Source organism: Xenopus laevis, chromosome 2L (genome assembly GCF_017654675.1).
Source record: "Xenopus laevis strain J_2021 chromosome 2L, Xenopus_laevis_v10.1, whole genome shotgun sequence".
Lineage (NCBI taxonomy): Eukaryota > Metazoa > Chordata > Amphibia > Anura > Pipidae > Xenopus > Xenopus laevis.
The window spans coordinates 56,736,124-56,759,352 of record NC_054373.1 but is presented as its reverse complement, the minus strand read 5'-3'; the positions used below and the strand labels follow the sequence as shown (position 1 = coordinate 56,759,352).

Here is a 23,229-nt window from a genome sequence, read left to right as displayed (position 1 = left end):
ATTCAATTTTGAAATCTGACATGGGGCTAGACATTTTGTCCATTTCCCAGCTGCCCCATGTCATGTGACTTGTGCCTGCACTTCAGGAGAGAAATGCTTTCTGGCAGGCTGCTGTTTTTCCTTCTCAATGTAACTGAATGTGTCCCAGTGGGACATGGGTTTTTACTATTGAGTGTTGTTCTTAGATCTACCAGGCAGCTGTTATCTTGTGTTAGAGAGCTGTTATCTGGTTACCTTCCCATTGTTCTTTTGTTTGGCTGCTGGGGGGGAAAAGGGAGGGGGTGATATCACTCCAACTTGCAGTACAGCAGTAAAGAGTGATTGAAGTTTATCAGAGCACAAGTCACATGACATGGGGCAGCTGGGAAATTGACAAAATGTCTAGCCCCATGTCAGATTTCAAAATTGAATATAAAAAAATCTGTTTGCTCTTTTGAGAAATGGATTTCAGTGCAGAATTCTGCTGGACCAGCACTATTAACTGATTCATTTTGGAAAATTTTTTTTTTCCCATGACAGTATCCCTTTAAATAAAGCTGTTCTAAAATAGGTAAGGGACCTGTTAGCCAGAAGGCTCAGGACCTGGGGCTTTCCAGATTATACTGTAGATCCATACTGTAATGTAGATCTTAATATCTAAAAGGAACAGTAACATCAAAAAATCGAAAAAGTAATGAAAATATAATGTACTGTTGTGCTACACTGGCAAAACTGGTGTGTTTGCTTTAAATACACAACTATAGTTTATATAAACAAGCTGATGTGTATCCATGGAGGCAGCCATTCAGTCAGAGAGAAAAGGTACAGCATACACATCATGTAACAGTTTAGTGCAGTAGCATATAATGGGAACTTATCTGTTATCTACTATGTGTTCTATGCTTGAATGGCTGCCCCCATGGCTACAAAGCAGCATGTTTATATAAAATTTTATCTAAAATATAGTTGTTTTTCTGAAGTAAATATACAGGTTTTGCCAGTGCAGGGCACCAGTACATTATATTGTATTGTTCTTTTTAATATTACTGTTCCTTTAAGTCTACTCGAAAACATTAAATAAACCAAATAGGCTGGTTTTGCCTCCAGAAAGGATTTATTATATCTTAGTTTGGATCAAGTACAAGCTACTGTTTTATTATTACAAGAAAAAGGAAATCATTGTTTTTAAAAATTTGGATTATTTGTAAAAAGTCGAGTCTATGGGAGACAGCATTCCAATAATTCAAAGCTTTCTGGATAACGGGTTTCCGGATAACATATCTCATACGTGTACTTGTTTTCTAATGTCTAGTGTCAAATAGCTGAGAAAGCAACTTGTTTCTTATGTTTTCTTATTTTCCCTAATGCCATATAATAATGAACGTACATGGCCTAAGTTGTCCTTCTGTATATGGAAAAATATTTCATATCTGTATTTCACAGCGTTAAATTTGCAGTCAATGCTACTTGAAATATTCAGTGGAAATGAGTTTACAAAGCAAGAGCTTCCCCTCACATGATCTTTGGTGTTAGTCCTGCCCAAACCCTTCATTCTTAATCCTCCTGTCTACATTTGGGTCCCTGTGACAATAATAAATAAAATGGATTTCCTGATTTTTAAAACAGGCTTTTAAACTAAAATCCCTAAATCCTGATTGCTCAAATGTGAAAATAGATGTCATTAAAAAAAAAACCTTGGCAAGGCTGCCTTAGCAATGTAACCAGAAAGAATGTATGTATATTTCTAATGATTTTTTTAAAATGCATGCAATGAGTGAAATATTACATTTGGAAAAATTGTGTGTTAACTGTAGCAGCCAAGGCTGGCAATTGCTTAAATACCAGCAGTAGGAGGAGGCTCAATATGTACTTCTACAAATCTCTTTGTGAAAATATATTAAGAACAAAATTATGAAAGCGAGCCAGACAAACACGATTGATCACGATCTCAATCTGAATTTTGCAATATAATTAATCAAAAGACCTGGTTTGACCTTTTTCTCTTTAGCTATATAGATATTGTGATCTAGGTACTTAGCTGAATCTAGTTATTTATAGTGTGAGCGACTGTGGGAAAAATTCACTTATTTTCTACTCTATTCAGTTCATTAATGTTAATGTTAATGAATAACCTGGAAACAGTGCTTAGTGATGTCATTAGGCATAATCACTACTTAAGCATATACCAGGACCGATTCACTAACTTCGAGTGAAGGATTCGAAGTTAAAAAACGTCGAATTTCGAAGTTTTTTTTGGGCTACTTCGACCATCGAATGGGCTACTTCGACCTTCAACTACGACTTCGAATCGAAGGATTCGAAGTAAAAATCGTTCGACTATTCGACCATTCGATAGTCGAAGTACTGTCTCTTTAAAAAAAACTTCGACCCCCTAGTTCGGCATCTAAAAGCTACCGAAGTCAATGTTAGCCTATGGGGAAGGTCCCCATAGGCTTGGCTAACTTTTTTTGATCGAAGGATATTCCTTCAATCGTTGGATTAAAATCCTTCGAATCGTTCGATTCGAAGGATTTTATCGTTCCATTTGAAGGATTTTATCATTCGATCGAAGGAATAATCCTTCGATCGTTCGATCGTACTATCTGCCCTAAATCCTTTGACTTCGATATTCGAAGTCGAAGGATTTTAGTTCCTAGTCGAATATCGAGGGTTAATTAACCGGAACGTGTGTGGAGAGGCCTGACATTTTCCGTCCAGCGGAGATCGGTCGTTTGGTCGATCGGACAGGTTAGAAAATTTCTGTCGGCTGCCGATAATATCTCTGCGTGTATTGCCGATCATACGATTCACTAGCTTTGTCTATCGTACGATTGCTGTCAGGGGCAGAGCATCGTCTGATCTGTTCTTTAACTACTTTATGTGGTAGGAATGGTAATACTTTAATCTGAATGGTTAGTGGCAGGTCGGAAGATGGGAAAGTCCGATCAATCCTTGATTTGTACGATCGGAGCTTTGCGTCTGTGGCCAGCTTAAGGATTAATGATATCTTAGTTTGGATCAAATACAAGCTTCTGTTTTATTATGACAGAGAAAAAGAAAATCAATTTTAAAAATCTGGATTATTTGATTATAATGGAGTCTATGGGAGACAGCCTTTCCATAATTTGGAGCTTTCTGGATAATGGGTTTCCGGATAACGGATCCCATACTGTAATAGCAAAACCTTATTTGTCCCTTTGTTGGAGTGAATGCTCAAAATCCTGGGCCTGCTTTGTTACAGAAGCCAGAAACAATAATAATACATGATTTTTTTGCCATTTAAATAAAAGTGAAAGTAGACATTTCCTGCAGAAAATTATAAAAAAAATTATATAGTAACATGGGCAAAATCTTCCTCCCATCCAATAAATGATAGCGACTTGTCACCAGCTCTGTATTTACTTTCACACCTAGAATAATGGCAATACACCTGGTTGGCTGCTATAGGTTGCTGCAATAGAGAAAATGCATGCCCACATTACTACACAGTATTAAAAATAGCCAACAAACTGCTGAAGAATTTAAGTAACTCTCATTGAGTTCTTTAAAGTTTTTTATGAACAAGATTTCAATGCTCATATATGCATTAATTTTATACAAGTTTTGCAAATCCACAAGGATATTTACATTAAAAAAATGCTTAAAAGCTTTACTAAGACATATTTCAAATTATATCTAACATAGGTATTCATCTGTACTAAGCACAATTAATGAATAAAAAATTCTTCTCTTTGTCCTGTTAAATGCTCAGAATGCATCAAAAATACATAAATCTATTTTTCATTACATACTGTATGGGAATCTGGCTAAATTAATAGACTCTGTGGTGCAGGTGGACTGTGGCCTTAGCCAATACAGCTGTTATTTAGTGTGGGAGCACCACACATGTGAGAAACTTGTGACTTTTAAAAAAAAAAAAAAATAGATTAGTCAGAAATTATATTTCTAAGGTCTTTTGGCACACTTGAGGGTTCATTCACCAGAGTCAGGTGCAAGCATTATGGACATTTAGGGGCCCATTTACTTAGCTCGAGTGAAGGAATAGAAGAAAAAAAACATTGAATTTCTAATGTTTTTTTTTGGCTACTTCGACCATCGAATTCGCTACTTCGACCACGACTTAGAATCGAACAATTCGAACTAAAAATCGTTCGACTATTCGACCATTCGATAGTCGAAGTACTGTCTCTTTAAAAAAAACTTCGACCCCCTACTTCACCAGCTAAAACCTACCGAGGTGCCATGTTAGCCATGTTATGGGGAAGGTCCCCATAGGCTTTCTAACAATTTTTAGGTCGAAGAAAAATCGTTCGAACGATTTTTCGTTTGATCGAACTATTTGCGGTAAATCCTTCGACTTCGATATTCGAAGTCGAAGGATTTACATTCGGCAGTCGAATATCGAGTGTTAATTAACCCTCGATATTCGACCCTATGTAAATCTGCCCCTTAGGGAGAGCAAACTGCATTGATCGATTCATGTGCAATACACATCACTTGTACTGAGTGCTGGTACAGATCAGCTAAACTTTACAACCATGTGCCTTTAAGGGCTCTTACAGACGAGCGTTTGAAGCTGCGCTCCCCTGCGCTCCCTTTTTATGCATTCAGCCGCAGGGGAGCGCAGGAGTAGACGCATTCAGTTTTTTTTCAATCGGGCTGTACTCACACAGGCGCATGTAGGTGCCGAACGCAGGTTGAGACGCAACGTGCTGCATTTTTCCTTCGTTCAGCACCTACATGCGCCTGTGTGAGTACAGCCCCATTGAAAAAAACTGAATGCGTCTACTCCTGCGCTCCCCTTCATTTTACTTGCTGTGATTGCTGCGGTTAGGAAACTTTAGATGGTCCCTAACTTCTCTGCAGGGAAACTGATCATACTTTCAAATGGCATGGGGGAGCCCACGCCCACCTTACTTCCCTGTTTTCCTGCAGAGCAGCCGGCAACCGTGTAGAGATTTGTATCCACAGACCCAGTGCAGTCTGCATACTCTGTTCATAAATCAGTCTTGCTGTATCGGCTTCTATGGCAGAGATGATTTGACTTGAACTGTTTTGATCAATTATGACGATCCCAAAGCTTAACCTCCCAACAGCAGTCAGGACCATACTGATCATGTGCGTAGTCTTGGTCTTGCAAAGATGTTTAACAAAGTTACAAGATGGTGACCCCCTGTGGCCATCTTTGGAAGCATAAATCATTTGTTTTATTAGGCTCCTGGTGCAGTAAGTTCATGTTTATGTTTCGTATACAAAATACTAACATTATTCTATTTTAGACTTTATTTCCCCTTTAAGCCTTTCTAAATCTTAATAATTCTACAGCTATGATGGTAAACCTTGTTCATGTTACTTCTTTATACCCCTCAATGTCACATCACTGCTCCAGAGCTAAACACAAGATAAACAGACTCAATCACTAAACGCTTGCAAAGTTAAACCTGAAGGCACAACGTTTGCCCAGTCAGCCTCACATGTATTTCTGTTCTTTGACTATAACTTGTGCCCATAATCTTATATAAAGCTTTGTGCTTTATATAAATAGGATAACAATTACTATATATATATATATATATATATATATGTATGTTTATATAAACTATTGTAGTCTTTCTGAAGCAAACACACCAGTTTTACCATTGTGGCACAACGGTACATCATTATTTTGGTGTAACTGTTCCTTTAAGAAAATTGTGTTTATTCAAAGAATTTAAAGTTTCAATTTAAAGAATTGGAGCACCAGGCGAAGGTATGAAGTAAAATATTAAAATCTATGAGACTGTCTAAAAAATGTCACCCCACAGGACTTTATATATACTTTAAATAAGTCCTTTAAATCCTTGTAGCGCGTGGTATTTGCTATTTTTCACCTTGAACAATGCGTTCTGTGCCTCTTAGCCTTTGATATCAAAAATAGATTGAGACCTTGATGTAAATAAAAAACTCCAGACTCATTTAATAGTCATTAGTCCTTACCTTTCATTTGCTTGCTAAATGAAATAGGTGGTTTTAAATAATTGATAGCTATTTAACTTAAATGAGCAATCAAGATCCCTGGAAGACATTTTTAGGCTTGGAATTTACAAACAAGGTAAATTGCCTAAATTAAATGTTCATTAATTGCTATGTTGTTAAGATATCATCTGGCAAGCACAAGTTCAGTGAGAAAGAACGTAAACAGTCAGTGCCTCTAATATGCCCTACTACGTTATTATGTTTCCTGGAAGTCTTTATTCTTTTTTTTACCACATGCATATGCTTAGAGCAGGACTTAGCATACGATGTTATACTACTCTGCTGAATAAAATTTGAGAAACATTTAGAGGGATAGTAAATGGTCTATTTTTTTTAAATTTTATATTCTGCATATTAAGGCAATACAGTTCTGTTTGCTATACAGGATGATTTGTTCTTAAATTCCTATTGATGTAATGGATAGTATGAATAAGTCAGTTGTCCTCAGAACAGAAACTGTGCTTCTTTTGCTCACACTTAGGGGCAGATTTATTAAGGGTCAAAGTGAAAATTCTAATTCAAATTTTCTAATTTGTTTATGATCAAAACTGTCAAATTCAACAAGGGCGTTATCCAAAATCAATTCAAGTTTTTTAAAAAAATTCAAATTCGATTTTCAAAATGTATCATATTTTGGCCCTTTAAGAATTCCAATTCGACTATTCGCCACCTGCCGAATTGCTTTTTAAGTCAAAGGGTGAGGTCCAGGGGTCAATTTGGAGATGTTTGCAGCCTTCCTGACATTCGAATCGAGTTTGATCGAATTCAATTTGTTTAGATTCGAGTTTTCGGGTTGTATAAATTAGTCCGAGTTTGAAAAAAAATCTATTTTATTAATAAATTTCAATTGGTAGAATTTCAAATTTATGGGAGTTTTAAAAGACTCACATGAATTTGAAATTCGACCCTTCATAAATGTGCCTCTTAGGGTAAAGACACACCTGCCGATTCGGGGAGATTTAGTCGCCCGGCGACTAATCGCCTCTTCTTTGGGGTGACTAATCTCCACCGAACGGCTTTCCCCTGTCTTCCGCTGGCTATAATGAAAAACTGGCTGCGGCATGGCACATGCTGTGCTTCGTATTCCGAAGTCTTCCGCCTCATAGGGTAAAGACACACCTGGCGATTCGGGGGGATTTAGTCGCCAGGCGACTAATCGCCTCTTCTTTGGGGTGACTAATCTCCACCGAACGGCTTTCCCCTGTCTTCCGCTGGCTATAATGAAAAACTGGCTGCGGCATGGCACATGCTGTGCTTCATATTCCGAAGTCGTCCGAAGTTGCCTCACGAGGAAACTTCAGACGACTTCGTAATTCGAAGCGCCGTGTGTGCCATGCCGCAGCCGTTTTTTCCTTATAGCCGACGGGAGACAGGGGAAAGCTGTTCTCCCTGTATTTAGTTAACTCTCTGGTTGCTGACTCTCAGTTGATCGAAAAGCCTGCTTAGTAGTGATGGGCGAATTTGTCCCATTTCGTTTCTCCAAAAAATTAGCGAATTTCCCACGAAACTGTGAAAAAATCAAAGAAAATTTGTGAAACTCGAAAATTGATGCCTGCCTTAAAGTCAATGGGCATCCAAATAGTGTTGATGTGACTTTCCGGACGCACATCCAAAACTTTTTTACGACAGCGTTGGCGAAACGCGAAAATTCGTGGCAAATTCGCAACAGGCAAATTTATTCACCCATCACTACTGCTTAGCAATCTAAAAATGGAAATAACTCAGAAACTGCTAAAATTTGAAAATAAATATACATTGCATCAAGGTTGCATCAGTTCATTTATGGTGTTTAGATCCCCTTTAGGAAGAACTTTGGGGATTAAAATGCTTTCCCCACCAGCAGCTTCTAGGAATTCCCTTCATGTTGTCAACCAACAACAAGAAATAATTACTATTATACTTGTATCTCTTAATAGTTCCGTTGGATCAATCCCATGCAGCAGTGTAAAATAATGGAGGTTTATCGGTCCTTTAAAATTCAAAGATTTGGATTTGAAATAAAACGGCTGTCTTGTAAAATTTAAGACTTACGCTGTTCAGTTCTGTCATATTATTTGGAAGATACATTATTACTTTTCAGATGACAGTTTATGTGTTGCAAACTACAGGGGTAAATTAGCATGACCACATGAGGTTAATGTTTCTCTTAAAGTATCAAAGCATTTCGGTTCTGTTCTGAGGTTTGCTTTTGTGCCAATCAGGTGTGAGGTCTACCCAGGCGGTGGTTGTGCTGCAGGCCTCAGATACTTATTAATCTCTTTCCTGTTATAAAAAGTCATTCCAGAAGATTCTTCTTGGTCTTCCCCACACCCAGCTATATTGCTGCTTATAGTTGTGGGCAGTACCACCCATGTGGGAAGATCATATTGTCTAGCAGAAGAGAGAAGCATTAATGAGAAAACAGTTAAGAAGGATACAGCATATTCCATTACTAATGCAAGTGAATGTGTACCATCATCTGTGAATGTAATTATGAAATATAATGAGATTTAATGTAATTATAAAATAAAATGAAATTTTGCATAGGTGCAAAAGATAAAGGAGCTAATTTATTGTGGAGGGTACATGGCCAATGCAGGGCCACTAAAACTACTACAACTGTCTGAGTTGCTGCCAGCAGGAGTGCTTCGCCAATGAGGCAAGTTGAGGCTGTCGCCTCAGGCGGCAGCACCCCACTAGGTACCAGGGGCAACAAAAATGCTGCTCTTGGTACTTTAAGAGCAAATTTCCGGGGGAGGGGGGGCAGCAGCAACTGCTGCTGCCTCAGGCAGCGGAGGGGACAGGATCTCCCCTGGCTGCCAGAGCAGATCTGATATGCCATAGGAATAAATCATAGCACAGATATATAAAGTTATTTGCTCAAGAAATGCCTGCAAAGCATAGAGCAAAACACTGCGCCATAAGCACTGGTCTGGCTCAGGTATCAGCTTACAAAATGCCAGCTTAAGCACACATTTTCAGCATTCACATGCACACTAACATACATAGTAAATTTGGGTTGAATTAAGACAGCTGTCCATCAAGTTCAGCTCTTTCATTTATCTCCACTCCAAGCATCCCTGACCCATATTAGGTTGCAAATTAAAAGCATCACTAATGCCAGAGTCACCGCTTTGCAAACACTTTCTCTGCGAAGAAAACAAACCGAGACAGTCTTTCTTTGTTGCTCCCATTACTCTTAATAATTTACATACATGTCTCTGCACTTTTTCTCAGATTATAAATAATCATCCTATTGACTGCTGCCCAAAACTGGAATGAACTACTGTATATACCTCATTGATGCCCAGCCAGGTCTGGACTGAGAAGGAAAATAGGCATTTCAGGTACACAGAGGCCAAATCAGCCCACAAAGAGGCCAAAAAAGGCCCACCAGGCCACTAAATAGTGACTTTCTATGGCACATTATAGCAGCCCCTCTGGCATTTGCCAGAACCCACAGATTGCCAGTCTGGGCCTGTGCCCAGCCCACCCAAATTCATTAAAACACCTTTATTGTTCTGCACAATTTAGTATCATCAGCAAGCAAACACAAAGGAATAGGAACAGGCCCCTGAGGTACTCCATAATAATAATACTCGTCCAACTTGAACACACTCCATTTATCATCTCTTTTTGTAATAGATCTTGTAGTCAGTTCTTTATCCAAGTGCAAATATTATGTTCCAGACCAATATTCCTCAATTTATTTAACAAACTTCTATGCGGTACTGCATCAAATACTTGATCAAAAACATAAATCATGTCCCAAGGTCTAGGTTTGTGCTTACCACCTCATAGAAGGCAATTTGATTTGTCTGGCAGGATCTATTGCACACAAAACCATGCTGGCTTGCACACACAGTGCTGTGATTTAAGTTTATTGGAATATATTATCCCTTCATATCCCCCCAAAAGCTTTCCGACCACAGACAAATTTTAATCTTGCTCATCTTAGACTCTTGCAAGATACAGTACAATGTCTAAACCACTGGAGCATTATTTTGAATGCATTATATGCAAGAAAAAGGGTGTAACCTCTTCCTGAGTTCGGTTCTACAGTTTCACAAGGAAGTAGGCCAGCTATATAGTCTTTATTTTTGCCCTTCTATCTGTTTTGGGCTTATTGCCAACAGCTGAGGGGTTAATAGAGAGCAGGGAATGTAACCACAAGATGAAAAACACATCTGCAAGAGCAGAGCCGCAGACAAACCACATGGAGGTCTGAACAGCCACAAAAATGCTATGGGCCCCATCTTATATAGTATTTCTTCTTAACCACCAAGGATTTTTTTGGGAGGTGGCTTAGGAGCGCCAGCAGACCTGAACTCCAGATACCAAGCCAAGATGTATGGGCTGTTAAAACATTAGTCTGGGGCTGGGCATTCACTGCAGGAACTTCATAGCCATCATAATGGGGATGGCGGCAGTGTAGTAACTTTCCATATTTTTTCCATTCATATTGAATGTGGTACAATGAATATCTTCAACTGCTGGTGAAATTATCAAAATCAGAACATCAGAACATTCCTTTCTGAGACTAAGGGCGTTATTTATTATAATCCGAATTTTTTGTGAAAAAAAACCCTCACATTTTTCAATATTTATTATGCCCTGAAGATGGAAAAAGTCTGAATCTACCAAGGTTGTATATAAGTTAATGGGAGAGGTCCCTATCCTATTTGGAAGTTTATGTGGTCTGCGCTGGAATTAGCACAAAAATCCAACTGTTTTGCAAAAATCTGAAAAATTCTGTCATTTCGGGAAAAAGTCCAAAAATAACTAGCGTTTCGGGAAAAAACTGAGAAAAAAACGCACAATTTCGATTTTTTTTCTTGTTTGTCCCTAATCCGATTAAATTGTGCTTTTTAAATAATAAATAAGGTCCAATTGTGGATTCTAGTTTGGTCTGACGTTTTTTGTATTAAAATAATCAGTAAAAATTGGGATTTTGATAAATAAGGCCCTGAATGTACATTACAGTTCTAAGGACAACATTACACATGCACTAAAGGTGGCCATACACGGGCCGATAAAAGCTGCCGACAGACCGAGTCGGCAGCTTATTGGCCCGTGTATGGGGGCCCCCGACGGGCTTCCTCGATCGAGATCTGGCCGAAAGTCGGCCAGATCTCGATCGGATGGGGTTAAAAATCCCGTCGGATCGCGGCCGCATCTGTTCGTTGATGCGGTCCCGCGATCCGACCGCCCGTTTGCGAACGTGAAGGATCCGATCGTTGGGCCCTAGGGCCCACGATCGGATCAGCCCGATATTGCCCACCTCAAGGTGGGCATGTCGGAGGGAGATCCGCTCGTTTGGCGACATCGCCAAACGAGCGGATCTATCCGTGTATGGCCACCTTAACTGTCCCAACTGTCCAAGGGGGTTTACGCATATGTATCTTATCTAAATCTGGAAAAATAGGATTTATGTTAAAAATGTAATTTACCAATGTTTGTGATATTTTTGTAATTAGAAGTGATATTGGTATTCACCTTAACTCTTCATTCCATTATTTTATCATGGTTCAGAATAGGAGGACACAAACATTATATTGTATCGTTCTCCTTTCCAGCGTGGGTCTGCATTACTCAACATCACACATTACTTTTTGAATACAAAGCCTGTTGTTTTACGACATTGCCCTTTTAACATATAAATACTACAATACAATTTACAGGGATTTTATATGAAAGCCATTTTTAGACAGTTTTTCCAGTTTAATAACTAATGATAATTTCTTATTCTTGTTTGAAAAATAGCCAAACGATTCTACCCTGAAATCCTTTCCACCTGCTCTTTGGCTTGGAATGATAACTCTTCCTGTATTCCACACGTGTATCTACACTGTCTTGCAAAGCCTCAGAATATTTTCCATTGTTTTCAGTGGAACAGATTCCTCTGTACTCTGATGAATTACTCCAGGAATTGTGAAAGGGTTTTACAGAACTGTTTTTATGTCTCTGAATAAAGAACGATGATTCACAGATTACATAGGGAAGGTTCATTCAGCCAAGAGATTTCCTCAGCGCTTTTCCTTTGAGCTTTTTTTTTTTATCTTTGTGCTGCCAGAACAAGTACTGAGTTTCTATGTATATACATAAAACAGGTTTAAATCTGCAATCTATGTTATATAAAGAATATGACATTTAGTACATGTTCTCATATTTCAGTAAAACAGGTCCCTACATCTAAATGAGCCCCCAGGCTCTGTGAAATCTTCAGTCACTCTTTCCTAGCTCAATTGCACTGATTCCTAGTATATTGCTCCACTGAATCCAAGTTCATACATTTCACAAAAAAATGCATTTTTACTCCAGAAGAGTAATTAGTCAGATCTTCAATTATTCTTACTACAACAGACTAATTAGAATAACTTCTACTTCTAATTCTGAAAGTGCATTACAGTGCAATTATAATTGAACAACTTTTAGGACCACCTGACCCCCTACACTCCTGCTCCCCTTACTGTTTGTCCCCGGATTACACATCAGAGCAGCACATGCTTCAGCTGTAAAGTCTGCTCCAATACTGGACAGCTTCTATTTATATTGCATTGAGCTTGAGCTTGTACTAGTGCAAGGTATGCAATATATACTTTACACTGGGACTCCCTCAACACTGAGATTTAAATGTGTACATAACTTTTGCAAGCTGTGGAAGACAATATACTGCCAAAATCCATAACTACAAGTATAGACTGCAAGGAATTCACTTATCCATCCTGACATGCAATGAGTAGTTTATGTTGGTGGCGGGGCTATGGGAATCTTCAACCTCTGTAAATATAATAAAAATGGGTTTTCAAATCTTAGCAATTTTTAAATGCTAGTATCAAATAAACGGCATATGTTAGAGCTTTTCCTGGCGAAATAAACAGAAGTGGAAATACAAGGAGAGATAAATGTTCATTTACAACTGTGTCTCAGTATTACATAGCTGGATCCATAAAGTCTCAGAAACAACAGTTGTCTGCACGTAAGGCCTCATTAGTGGTTAGCATTAACCATCTGTATATACAACTACTATTCTTTGTTTTTATAAGTGAGGCACCTCACCGCACTAATTTGTACACCTTTAAAAAGTGTCAGTCTGATCATGTACCACTACATCTTTTTTCCTGTATCGCCATAAAGTAGGACCTTTTTTGTTCCCTTTTTAATGAGTGATCGTGTGCAAAGAACCAGCAACCACAAATACTTGAATTCCAATTTGAGGTGCATCACACATCAATGTATTACACTATGTAATAAACACTTATTTTAATAATATGTTTCCTCAATGGCCAGTTCTTTTTGGTCTCAAAGTCAGGAACTCTGCATTTTTAGGAAGATGCATTAGTGTACTAAGCATTAGCACGCATCTCTCAGCATAGTTGTGCATAATAACAAGTACAGAATCCAACATTGTTTTTTCTAACTTTGAATGAAACAGATTTATGTGATGTATTACTTTTAGCGATGGTAATGGCATCAGAGTAATACTCCCCCAGTATGAATTAACAGTAGTCTTTTATGCAATCAAGTAGCTGAGTGAGTCATAGTAAAGGTCTAACAGACCACACCTTGGAATTTTTGAAAACAACAAACCTACATAGTATTCTAAATATGAAAAAATGTGTCAGCCAGAATTCAATCCAGATGATCATTCTCATATGTTCTCTCCTGGTTTAAGATTAATAGTAAATATATAGTAATATACAAAAGTTAAAAAAAGGCTGGCTGCCATACTCAGTAATATCCAGTTCTTCATCCTACTCTGTTTGCAGTTTGGATCCACTCACTTTTCAGACAGGTGGTGGTCTACACTTTGGAATCAGGATAATTTTTTTTGTTTTTTCTAACCTTGGCAAAATAATGTTTGATAAGCAGCAATGTTTGTACACATAGACACACATAGTAAGCACAGTAGTTTTTTTCTTGGTAGCAAATAGATTATTTGTTGGCAGGTCAATGATCTAGTTAGTAAACACATTTTGTTGAGTAACTAAAATGACAGAGTTTTATCATTTGTTTAATCACTGAAAAATGGCATGTGTGAGTTTAAAAAACTGGCAATCTATATGTATAAGTGTAAATGATGAATTCACCTTAATTCTAATGCTAGTGGATACATTTGCCTCTTGTCTATTCGTTTTAGAATTTCTCAGATGAAAAGCATTTTTTCATAGTCTGTATAATACAACAAAAAGCTGGGCGCTTGACCAGCTTTCCATCTAAAGGTGCATCTCATTCCTCTGTGTTGCATATATACTTATATATAGAAGAGGTAAATACAATGGACCCTATTTGCTAAAAAGCATGAGCCCATCAATCTTTGATTTATAGCTTGGAACTGCAGACAGAGCCAGTCATAGACTCAGTAATGAAGGAATAACAACTTGAATGGGCTGCAAACAAAATGCTAACAAGAGTACTGGCTGCACAAAATATTAATTATATAAAAAGAAAAATATATACCTAATTATCCCAGGGTAGGAACATCATATCCCAGCATTCCTACGTAGCATAAACTTCTGGAGTACTGCACCAAAGGTTGTCTATCACCAGCTTAGACTAAGTCACCCAGTTTTGGGATTTGTCTTAGACAAGATACTCCTGAGATGTACTGTATGTACTATTTCATATCTCAGAATGTTGAATATCTATTCCTATACAGGGAACCTACACTTAGTTCTTGATGTTTGCATCAAACTAGCTAACTTCGAATAAATTAAATTATCCACAAAAATTCTCAATCTCTTCAGTTCTCCTCAATGATGTATTTGGACAGCTCTACTCTAAAAAAATATAACCACTTAAAAGAACACCACACAATAGTGTTTAAGAACAGGAATTAGGCTGCTGGATCTATTATATCAAGACAAAACAATAAATTAAATAAATCCCCTGATCTCTGTAGACGGTGAGGTGAATAGGGAGAGAGACGTGTTTTTTTGTGATCTTTAACTAAGTTGCGGTTTGGCACAATCCCATGTATTTGTGGTATAAAAGCATCTTTCATCTCATACTGTACATAACAAGTGTAAATCCTCATGGAACACAACCCTAAAAGATTGCAAATCTCATGAGGAGCTGTAGAATTATCTGAGGTTCAAATGATCGCTAAAGACAGAAGAATAAAGTATGCAGACAATCTGCAGAAATTCACTTCTGTACAATCAAAAGACAAATTAGTAACGTACCACAAAGGGGGGCCAAACCCCAAAAATCTGAAAACCATTAAGTAATGGTGAACGTGGATAGTTAGGATAGGAAACATATTAATGAAAGCATGAAAATGGAAAGACAACAAGGTAAATGATAAACAGAACCTAGAGTAATAGCACGGTCAATAAGAACTGGACATACAGCGTATTAAAGGGAGCATGGAGAATGATAAATATCTATGTTGATAAAACAAAACCAAGAAGAATGAGAAGAAGTTATCTAGTGATGGAAGGGGAAATTAGGTAATTTGTGGAATAATAGACAGAGGGATAAGGGGTATAAAAGAATGACACAGGAAGTCAATAAACTGGGGGTCAAATTATATAGCAAACTGTCATACTGTATGGCTTCTCCCTCCTCCAATCTGCTCCAGTATGGCTAACAGAAGGTAGTTTACCATTAGTCCTACCTGATCTTTTCAGGGTTCAATCCTTCCCATCCTTATGGTCCAACAACTGGCATGTTCTCTTAACTCATCAGAATGCTTCAAACATGTAAAAATAGTGTCATAATTAACACTACTCTAGTTTCAAGGATACTGAATACAGTAAATATGCGTTCATTCCATAGTTTACAGTAACTGGCCTTTGGACTGAACCCACTCACTGCATTGATGGCCAGCTGAACTACCTTTTCTCAAATAGGAAGATTAGTGGCTACTGCATTTAGTTAGACAGAAATAGGCTTCAATTGGGGTTCATTTAAGACTGCAAGTGCAGATGTGTTCAGGCTAATCTCCCTGCTATCGAAGAATGAGAATATCCAATTAATTACAGGTACTTGGGTCAATAGGTGCCCATGCATTCCTATATAGTTGTGCTTGGTGCACTTGGGCCTACTCATAATTCAGAGCTTTCTGGATAACAGTTTTCCAAATAACGGACCCGACATAAAAGGAGACGAGGGCCCCTTCGCGGCAATGGCCAGAAGGAGGAGAAAAGTTACGTTTCCAGTGGATTGGGGGCGGGGCAAGGGGTTTTGTTAAGGGTATTACAAATTTATTGGCAACTATATGCCCAGGTGGCAACCCTAATAACTGCGTAACCTAGGCAAAAGAGACTACTTGCCATGTAGCAAACAAAGAAACCTGTTTTAGCAAGCTACAAGTAGCAGCTGCTACTAATCCTACTGTGTGATATAGGCAGCCTTAACACTGTAACTGTATTGATTTAACAACAACTGACAACCAACTGGTTGTGTTTTAGATCTGCAGTAGATTCTGACTTCAAATACATAATTTCTTACTATACAGTGTATGCCTTTGTGTGAGATTAATCAACATGAATGATTAGCTGCATACTAAAAAGAGCTTATTGTTTCCTGTGGGGCCCATTACATAGACCCCTTGGAAACAAATAATTTATTTTTTTGCAAGGCATAGTCAAAAATGATGCTACAGGACCCGGGCACTTTTAATTACACCCATGGGATTGCAGTTTTATATAATATAACAGAGGTTAAATCAAAGTATGAATATGTTAACACCGTTGGTCTATATGTTACCACATAGTTTTTCAAGTAGAACCATGTTGTAGTTTGGCATTAGTGTTGCTTTAAAATCATCTATTTCCAGGCAGCTTCTGTTCCAAGGCTAGAAGAAAATCTTGTTTATTCCTTCTTAATAGGCGCCTCCTGTTTCAGATTTGCAGTGTGTTTAGATATAGGCCCCTCCGCCTGCCAAGATTCCTAGGCTGATATAGCCTTAGAAATGTAGACCATTTTCTCAACCAAATTCAAAGAAAACAAATGGCAGGCCAAGGACTGATATAAAATAGTTTGCAAATGAGAAAAAGCTGCCTCAGAACCCAGTTTACATTCAAATATGTTTCAAAGGGAGAACTTTTCTGTCTGCTAGGCTTCTGGGAGATGGCAAAGTAACAAGGAGATGCTGCTCTACTAGTGGGTGTGTGATCATAGGGGTGGGCAGCATTATAGACAGAGTAACAAAATGTAAACACAAGGTCATATAAGAAACAAATATCAAAGCAGTGTTTTATTTTCTAGTCTAAAGATCCAGCTTTGGAACAGACGACTTGTTCTGCTTTGATGCAAGAATAGACAGCCTTTGGTGTTCCAGTTCCAGCTGCCGCTAGACTACCACTCCCAAAATACCCAACATAGCCACTAACATGAGGTACAGTATGTTGGAATCTGTAGATCTGTAGATCTGGACCTACAGTATATTAAAGGGAGCATGGAGAATGAGACATTGATCTATGTTGATAAAACGAAGGCAAGGATGAGAAAAAAACATCTAGTAATGGAAAGGGCAAGATATAATTTGTGGAGCAATAGACAGAGGGATAACGGGTATAGAATTGAAGGAGAGCGATCCAACACTGGATACGTGAGCACACCTCAGCGGGCCGCGTGGCAGGTGTAACCGCTAGATCCGCTCTGGCCGCGGCAGACAACAATCCAATAAGATAGGGTTGCGGACACCTCCAAATGGTATGAACACGTGCGAACCGAAATGTTTAAAAACGATCCATCTTTATTGAACAAGTTAAAAAGTGGCGGGCAGGGGAAAAGGGAAAACAGGCTCAACGCGTTTCGTGACGCTAAGTCACTTCATCAGAAGCATGAATGCCCCCTGCTGGAACCTCACTAAAATAGCGTGCACAATTAAGAACATTAGGAACATGTGTTAAAAGTCACAAAACTAGTATGCCCTGTGTTCAAGTAATAGTAAAGGCATGTGATACCAAAAATATCAAAGAATATATATATATGCATAACACAGATCTCATTATAATATAAACATAATTATTTAAATAATTTAAATAATACAAGTATTGAGTGAGGGTGTGCTAGCACCACCCAAAGAGAAACAAAACATAAAGTTAGATCAATTAATCCGAAAACATATATATTATCAGAAAAGGTATTCAAAATTAGTATATTCAAAGAAATATTCAGAAAAAAATGTATAGAAAAATATATACAATCATATATACATATATATATTTATTTTTCTATACATTTTTTTCTGAATATTTCTTTGAATATACTAATTTTGAATACCTTTTCTGATAATATATATGTTTTCGGATTAATTGATCTAACTTTATGTTTTGTTTCTCTTTGGGTGGTGCTAGCACACCCTCACTCAATACTTGTATTATTTAAATTATTTAAATAATTATGTTTATATTATAATGAGATCTGTGTTATGCATATATATATATTCTTTGATATTTTTGGTATCACATGCCTTTACTATTACTTGAACACAGGGCATACTAGTTTTGTGACTTTTAACACATGTTCCTAATGTTCTTAATTGTGCACGCTATTTTAGTGAGGTTCCAGCAGGGGGCATTCATGCTTCTGATGAAGTGACTTAGCGTCACGAAACGCGTTGAGCCTGTTTTCCCTTTTCCCCTGCCCGCCACTTTTTAACTTGTTCAATAAAGATGGATCGTTTTTAAACATTTCGGTTCGCACGTGTTCATACCATTTGGAGGTGTCCGCAACCCTATCTTATTGGATAACGGGTATAGAAGAATGACACAGGAAGGAGTCAATAAACTGGGGGTCAAATTATGTAGCAAATTGTCATATGGCTTGTTCCTCGTCCAATCTGCACCAGTATGGCTAACAGGAGGTAATTTAACATTAGTCCTACCTGATCTTGTCAATAAGTAAGATGCTGTCTTTTCAGACTGGGTGAAAATCTGTAAGGCAAGAGAGAAGAAGTTACCACCAACAAACGAGAACGTATGCTTACTGTAGATGGCACAAAACAATGGTTTTGTAGCCAGGGTTAGCTAAATCATAATGTTTAAAAAAATACAGGACCATAATGCAAAGGCAGACTTTCACCTGTTCTTGCAACACTCAGTATATTGCCAACTATTTTCAACAGGTCTAGATTACCAAGCTACAGTCAGGTTCTTGAAGCTGTAAAACCTCACTAAATGTTTTGGGTTCCAAATATAAAACTAGCAGTTTATTAAATATGCTAGCCAAGCTATTACAGACCAGTCTGAGTTGACATCGAACTCTTCACAATGTCTATTTTTACCTTCATAAAGCCAACAGATTTCATTTAGTAGGATTTTAATGTTGGCACTGCCCTATATTAATACAAGAAATAAAGTCTTTATTGTACAAATTTAAGCTTCTACTTCTGGCATGGAAATATTACCAGACTAATCTTTTTAAATGATGCACCTTATATTGTAAACTGGAAATTATGAACCCTCGTGCTCTTTAATCTAAATATGTATGTCATTTCCAAAAAATCCCTTTCCAAAAACAACTACATGAATAGAAAGTTAGACAAACATCCGGCTGTGCAGAGGTGAAAATGTTTACAACTGTTTAAACTTTTGTTGGGCCTTGAATACATACAAAATGAAAAGCAAGCATCATGTACAGAAAGTGTACAGTATAGGCTCATTCCCTACTATCCTCTGGATTACACGGTCAAAACGGTTGTGTATCTACGTTCAGTAACAGATTTTTGTCCAGAGGCTTTGGGATTGACCTCAAAGGCAAAGCACGAAAACACAGAACTGCGTTTGCAGCTTCTGATGTGTCTGAGAGAGAGAGACCACAACACACACAGCTAAGCAGAGCTGGAAAATTCTGGAATTTCAATCAGCATGTAAAAAGGAAAAAAAATCCAGGTCTTGGACTTTATTCTCCCCCTCGGCTCGTGGAAAGATGAACCACTTGCCAAAACCTATACCGTGTTCCTCTGGAACGCAATAAAAAAAAAAGAAGCAAAAAAAAAAAAACCCTCTTCCAGAACTAACTTCTTCTTTTAAAGCAAGACATTTTCACAGGCAAAGACATATGACATAAAATGTCTATGATTTGTTTATTTTTTTTAACATCTTTTGTAAAATCATCATCTAAGACGTCTGGTGGACAAAGTCAGTACTTATTACATCACATATATATTTAACATTGCTTATGCACCATACTTGGCAATTATGTAAATGAGCATTATGTCATGAGTCTTTAAACATGTGAAGAGCTTCCCCCGAGGGTGAATACAAAATTAATTTATGGTTATGGAGATCTGCAAAAAAAAGATACTCTTTTTGTGTGTTGTATGCACTATTGCTAAGGTATTATTTGCTTCTATGAGAGCGACAGGGCATTGATTTTTACCCATTTAATATTATACAATGAATTGTATAATTGACACAAATATATTTATACAGGTAAGTGTAGTGGACTTCTTGTATTTGTCTCACCCACGACCACAACCGTAGTGCGACCGCTTCTAACCCACACCCAACCCGAAATGAGAAGCTGTTTTTATTATTAAAACCTGCCAATCTCTGATGTCACAGAAGGAGATGGAACAGTGCAGGTGCAAAATCTATAAATACAGACTGCCAGAGGTGAACAAAGGGCATAGTAAGATCACGAGCAGAGTGGGCAGATGGCAGAGTTTAGCTTGGATCCACAATTCTGAGGAATTGGGAATTTTGGGGTTAATTGTAACATCTGTTCTCATTGATGTATTTTAAAGTGTTGTTATTTTTAGTTTATTTATCCATTATGCTATTTCCTTTATTGTCTGTCCCTGTAAATGATAAAATGTAATGTAGCCTTTAATATTCAAAGTTGTGTTATGATTAGTTATTTGGGGCTCAAATTAAAAGGCAATAGCCAAAAGGGCAGCTGGCTATTCAACATTCCTTTAAGTTGGCGTGAATGGTTAGTCGGCCGAAATTGCTAGGATAGTTAAGGCACAAGTTCCCAAACTAAAGGAATGCAAGTTTCATTTAATTCAACATGTGTTTGTTTCTGTTTTGTCTGGCCGACTTGCTTCCTGATTAGACTGTATCCTGTATTCCATGGAAGTATGGAAACTGTTACCAATATGAATATCACAGCATACATTCCCGTACACCACTAATTTGTCATTTTTATGGGGAGGTAATAAATGCAATTTCTAAAGTATTGTATGCAATAACACATATTTAAATACATACACATGTATTGGAATTTGGCTTAATTTCTAATGTTAGTTAAAGTAGGAAATGATGTCCTTCCCTTTAAGGTTATAATGCGCTCAGTCCTCAACAGCTCTCTTGCAAGACCTGCTTGAGATGCAATGCAACCATTTGGGCAGAATGGAGTAAAACAGGGAAACGGTCATCAGAGCTGTAAATATCCACCCAAACTATGTTAAATGCCTTTGCAAACCTTCAGAAAATAATATTTTGTGCAACAGAACTAGTAAACAACCAGGTTTTATTATCTCAATGACTATTGCTCTTCATGGTCATGGTCATTATATCTGAGCATACAAACCAAGCCATATTTTAAAAAGAAAGAAATGGGGCCACCGCTGGGCTTTTTAGCCTAATTTATGAATTGGATTAGAATTGGCTATATTCCTATTTTAAGTGAATAAATTGTCTTTTGTAGAAAAACCTTTCACTTCATTAGACCCTAAACAGTATGGGGACCAAATTTTTAAACCTTACCCACATCTTTAGAATCTTTGGCATTTTTAGAATCCAGCACTGTTTGTTTGGCATTGAAAGAGTTAAAAAAACAAGTGAGCTGGGAGGCATTCCAATGAAGTTAGCCTCACAAGCAGGAAACATATTTTTATATAATACAGAAGCCCCGAACAAACGTTCTTTGTTACCAAAATTAAGCAGTTGAACTACATTTATCATTGTTTTTCCTGTGGAGTGGAGTAGTATGAGAAGAAGATTAAGCTATTATGTGCCTGTTTTTAGTATGTTTTCAGTTAATTGCTCAGTTTATGTATTGAAGATATAATACCTTCATTGACTTTCTAAGCCAAAAGTTTACATTTTTTGCTTTCTATACCTCACCCACAGTCTTTGCTTCTCCTCTCCACTAGATGGCATATGTATATTTGCGATCATTCCCACTGCCTAGCCGCGTTCTCTGTAACAGTCTAGCGCCTTCAGCTCTAATCTAACATTATCATCCCCTAAAACAGGGGTCCCCAACCTTTTTTACTCGTGAGCCACATTTAAATGTAAAAAAAAGAGTTGGAGGGCAACACAAGCATGCAAAATTCCATGGGGATGTCAAATAAAGCTGTGATTGGCTTTTTGGTAGCCCCTAAGTGGGCTGACAGCCTACATGAGGCTCTGTTTGACATCTGGTTTTTATGCAACCAAAACTTGCCTCCAAGCCTGGAATTCAAAAATAAGCACCTGCTTTGATGTCACTGGGAGCAACATCCAAGGTGTTGGTGAGCAACTTGTTGCTCGCGAGCTACTGCTTAGGGACCGATGCTCTAAAATATACCATTTTCTCCCCTGATTCTTGTAAGCCTTCTCTAACATATGCAATAAAAAAAAGACGTGCAACTGCATCTGGTATCAAATTCTTTTAATTTAGCTGTACTTGCACATTAATACTACAGAAGCTGTTTTTGTTCTTATGTTCAGATAAAGATTTGATTTGTTGTAATAGTAGTATTATTATTAATGATAATACATAATGTATCAATAATTCATACCAATATCCTTCAAGCAAACTGACATAAATTACATGAATGACTATTATTATTTTACTACTGCTGTTTAATCACTAACCTTACAAAGCAGTTTTGTGTTTCAGAGTCACAAATGCATTGCTGTCTGGCAAACCAGGGTTAACACATGCACAATAAAATTGCTCCTTTCATTTAACTAACACCATGGTAACTGTAGTCAACAGGACCAAACTTGCAGTTGAAGCTGAGATTCCATTTGGCAGGACAGACATTACTCAGTACCTCTTGTGGTTGGGGTCACTGACCTGTTTGGTGCCAAAACCTTGACTTCCACATTACACTTGGCTAATTTCTTAGACTCTGGATGCCTGACAAGGTTTTATTGGGAACCAACACCACAGTCATGCTAAGTTAGAAACATGCTTGTTCAGCTTTTGTGAACTGCAATTCCCAGAATTCTTAGCCATCTGCTTGCTTTTTAATAATGTTTCTAAAGCCAGACATTTAATAACCTTAAGTGATTGTTAATATTCACTATGCTAATAATGTTAGGTAAGGATTGGGAGAATACCCACTGAAATATTACAGGAGACTTG

At 37.7% G+C, this 23,229-nt stretch overlaps 1 protein-coding gene across 1 annotated transcript in view; it reads right to left on the bottom strand.

The window, feature by feature from the left end:
- col8a2.L (collagen, type VIII, alpha 2 L homeolog) overlaps nt 1-23,229 on the bottom strand; it is a 75,169-nt gene that overhangs the window by 19,387 nt on the left and 32,553 nt on the right. Inside the window, exon 2 of the mRNA XM_018245699.2 lies at nt 18,812-18,860. The gene's annotated coding sequence lies outside the window, so the exon portion shown is untranslated. The remainder of the gene's footprint in view (nt 1-18,811; nt 18,861-23,229) is intronic.